The sequence below is a fragment of the Echinops telfairi genome, unplaced genomic scaffold (genome assembly GCF_000313985.2).
Source record: "Echinops telfairi isolate 266 unplaced genomic scaffold, ASM31398v2 ScPeMD7_443;HRSCAF=831, whole genome shotgun sequence".
In the NCBI taxonomy this organism is placed as follows: domain Eukaryota; kingdom Metazoa; phylum Chordata; class Mammalia; order Afrosoricida; family Tenrecidae; genus Echinops; species Echinops telfairi.
Window position 1 is genome coordinate 29,899,254 of NW_022104341.1, and position 4,627 is coordinate 29,903,880.

The following is a 4,627-nucleotide window of genomic DNA, read 5'->3' on the forward strand; positions in this document are numbered from 1 at the left end:
TCATATTGCCTGCAGGGAGCCAGCCTCCCTCCGGCTCTGGGGGCATCACCAAATTCCCCGGGCAGCCAGGGCCCGGGCTCACTGAGAAGCCTGTTGGTTTCCTGCACGTCCTTCCAGCCAGTGGCTCAGCTGGGGCCTGGTCTTGTTATCTGAGGTAACACCCACGCGGTTTGGCTCCTTTCCAGCTTTGCAGGGAGGTGAAAAAGCTCTGTAGGCATTCTCTGCTAAGCTGGAGATATTAGACTCACCATCAAACAGAGAACAGAGAAGAAGACAAATTTCTTTTCTGTTCTTCTAGAAGAAAATTAAATGCAGTTACAGGCAACCCTCAAGTTATGAATGATGGTCTTATACCAATAGCGTAAAGCTACTCACCTCGATCACGTTATGAATCACGGACTTTTACCTATAACCTAAAGTCACTACCTAAAACAGAGAGAGGATGATAGTAAGACTTTGAGGTGCATACAATGGTTCATTACAATACACGGCGCTACTTTTCCATGCACAACAAAACATTATTAATGTGCTATTATGTTGAAGATGGTTTAGGGTGTCTCGAAGTGTTGCTTTAACGTTTTATTTTATGTACACAAAAAGACACTGAATACCATATACCAGGACAGTTGACTGGTGTACCCAACGACTTGGGTATACATTCAACGTAGAGACAGACTGAGCAATGGGACTCATTCGTAATACAGGGTCTACCTGTAGGGTGAGGGTACAAAGTCTTGTAGAAGCTACTTATAAGCCATCTTCCTTTCCTTAGCAGGGCTTGGCGGGTGAGTGGCCAGCATCTTGAAGAGCCTGCTGGGGGAAATGGCAAGTTTGTCAGTGCTATGAGGCAGTGGGTCCTCAGAGCTTGGGTGCAGGCCTTCCTGTGCTGCGCAGTGTTTTCAGCCGGAACGCAAGCCCAGGGAGACACCCTCAAGGGGGAAGGCAGTTTATCTCGGGCAGAACATGAATTCACTGGCCCAGCACAAGTCCCCCTCCTCCTCACTCCCCAGAACGTCTAAATCAGCAGCCGAAGAGGAAACCCAGCCTCAGAAGTGATTAGTAGTCATTCTGCAAGTCGAGACTCCCTGCCTGCATTTTCCTATAATAAATCAGGACTCTCGGGGAGTTAAGCTGGAACCGGGACGCTGGAGTCCACCCCAAACTGGCTGGGAGCCTCATCTGCAACCCGGAACAAAGACGACAAAATGATCACTGTCTTTTAACACGGTGAGGTCTTTGTGTGGCATGACCCTCAGGGTCACAAGGCCAGTCTGCCACTGCTTTCTTCTAAAGAGGGCTAACAGCAAAGGCACTCACAGATTCAGGCCTTGGCATTGAAAGATAAACTTTCCCTGTTCGAAAATTACCACCGAGTTTAAAAATAAACTAGTCCTTTGGATGAACTTATATTCGTGTGTTGCTGTTAGGTGCCTTCTGGTCAGTGCCCACCCATAGCACGAAACAAGCCCGGTCCTGCGTCAGCCTCACAATTGTACCGACGCTTCAGCCTATTGTTGTGGCCACTGTGTCAATCCATCCTCCTGAGCGCTTCCTCTTTTTTATTTTTTGCTACCCCTCTACTGTAAGAAGCATTAAGTCCTTCTCCAGGGACTAGCCTCTCCTGACGTGTCCCAAGTTTGTCAGACAAAACCTTGCCATCCTTGCCTCGATGGTCCTACATCTTCCAAGACAGCTAGGCTTGTTTTTTGTCAGTCTCTGGGATTTTCAATATTCTTCTCCAGCACCACAATTCAAAGGCATCGATTCTTCTTTGGTCTTCCTTATTTCCTGTCCAACTTTTCACATGCATATGAAGCAGTACAAAAACATCATGGCTTGGGTCAGGCACACCTTAGTCCTCAAAGTAACATCCTTGCTTTGCAAGACTCTAAAGAAGTCTTCCGCAAGGTGCGCATGGTGCTTAAAATGAGCGGGTGCCACTGTCTGTTACCCAGTGCTGCCGTCACGGAGATTCCGCAGTGGGTGGCTTGCACAGAATGATTCTCGCACTGAGGAAGCTGGAGGTCCACATTCAGAGGGCTGGCTCTACGGGAGTCAAACTCGCTCTGGGGAAAGGCCTTGTCCCCTTTCAATCGCCGTGGGCCTCCCGTCCCTTGGAGATCTCCATATGTCTTGCCATCAATTCTCCCTTCATACTAGGAGGTTCACAGTACAGGGATCCTGGGTCCAAAGGACTCACTACTCCCGGCTCTTCTTTCTCGCTGCTCACTTATCTCCTTTTATCTCTTGCAAGGCAAAAGGCATTGCTAGCCACACACAGGGTGCTCCCCTTACAATGGATCAGGATTGTGATAGGATTAAGGGTATTGAATCCCCACCCTTAATCTTCCTATTGATTCATACCATGTCACCTCATGGGGGATCATCTCCTAACGGCCACATCACATCATCACATAACTGACAAGCCACTGAAAGTCATGGCCCAGTCATGTTTGGGGAGGACATAATTCAGTCCATGATAAGCACCTTTCCCAGGGTCACATGTGAAACACCTTTGGCTGTGTTTACCATCCAGACGTTTACAGCGCTGGCAGAGTGCAGTGTATTCAAAACACAGAGACTTTGGGGCTACAGTGTTTCTAGTTCAACCCCTGGCTCTGTCACATACAAACTACCTAATTTAATATGCTCCTATAATGCAGTGTCTCTTTTAACTCTCCTGAACCTATTCATCTAGAAAAAACATGATATTCATGAAATTGCAAGTATTAAAAATGCGTATAAAGCTTGCTTGGTGCAAACGGCTTGTGTTGTATTACTCTCTAAAAGGTTGGAGGTGCGAATTTACCTGGTGGTGTCGCAGACTAAAGGCCTGGTGATGTGCTTCTGAAACAGCAGTCCATGAGTCACAAGGGACTCAATGACGACGGGCTTTTCTTTCAGGATCCCTTTCTCTTATGTGTGAAACGGGAACGTGATCCTAGGTTTGCACTGTGCGCACTGGGGAGGAGTAACGCACTGCTGTGCTCCGCAGAAAGAGGTATCACAAGCTGAGCATAGTTCCTCAATCTTCTAAATAAAGATGGAATCCATTCTCCCTCACTGCCACTTCTTCAGGTTTTCCTTTCTCAATGAGCAGTGTCCTTTGATTGGCACAATCGATTACGAAGAAGGTAGCTCTGCCAGCAAGGAATGGCGGGACAGAGAGCTAGACCCTTTTGTGATGGGTCAAGGAGACAGGTGTGAATCCGCCCTTGCAGGCATAGACCAAAAGGAAACTGCTTTCACACAGCGGAGTTTGGCTCCCCCTAGTGGTGTAGCTTCAGAACCGCCGGGAAGGAAACCTTGCCACCTGCTCCTTAAGGCAGTGGTTCGCAACCTTCCTAGTGCAGCGGCCCTCATGTTGTGGTGACCCCAACCGTAAAATAATTTTCGTTGCTACTTCATCACTGTGCTACTATTATGAATCGTCATGGAACTATCTGACATTCAGGATGTATTTTCATTGTTACAAATTGAACATAATGAAAGCATAGTCGTGAATCACAAAAACAATATGCCATTATATATTGTGAAATATTTATTTCCAATTACAAATACATGAAATCTTGTCTTGAAGCATGGTGTAGCATGGGTAACAATCTTCACACGGGGTACTCGTGTGTGGGCGTATCTGCATGTGGGAAGACCCGCCTGGAGATGGATAGAGGAGCGGTGTCTCGATTCCTGTGAAAGGGTCGTTAGACCCCCAAAGGGGTCTCGACCCATAGGTTGAGAACCGCTGCCTTAAGGAGTGAGAAGCATTTCAAATGACGCTTTGGGTGCCAACGGCTTTCAAGGAAGAAATAGCCTTTTACACCAAAATGGTAATTTGCTGGCTCTTGTTTGGAAGAAAATAGGCATGGGTATACCCGTGGGGCAGTCTGAGCTGCACCAAAGGTTGTTGCCGCTATTGGGGGACTTCCAGGGGGCCCCAACTGAAGCCCTGCCTGGCCCTGCCCCAGCCTCACAATTGTTACCTTTGAACCCATTGTTGCAGCTACTGTGCCAATTCATTTTGTGGAGGGTTGTTCTGCGTCTCGCTGCCCCTCTACTTAACCATTCGTGATATCTGGCTTGATATCGTATACCGATGAGTAACCATTATGCCATCCGGGCTCCACTGGCTTACAAGGGACCATCAAATGTCATTGGAATAATTGGAAATACGCAGCCAGAGCTATTTCCACATGCAATTCGGTGGATTACCACTGAGGAGGTGGATTTGGCCCTGCTCCCATTCAGCACATTTAAATGTCTTATTCTGAATGTGAACCAGCGACAAGAAAGCACCTTCAAAGAAGGGAGTGTCTTGGTCACTGGCGTTATTTTGTTGCGCACACATGAAAACCTCCTCCGCCTCCTCAGAACAGGTCTTAAATCGCGTCAGACAGTCTTACGAACAGGCGAAGGTGCGTGCATGGGCTGTGGTTGGGATGAAGCTGAACAGGAGAGAGAAAGGAGAGAGAGACTGGGGACTAGAGGATTGGGGTGAGCTAGAGGGACCTGGAAAGGGAGAGGTGGGAGCCAGGAGAATAGGGTGCCTGAGTCCAAAAGAGGGGAGACCTTGCAACTGGCAGGGTTGGTCAAGAGGTCTAGGAGAAACAACTATCTATTGGGTTTTTTT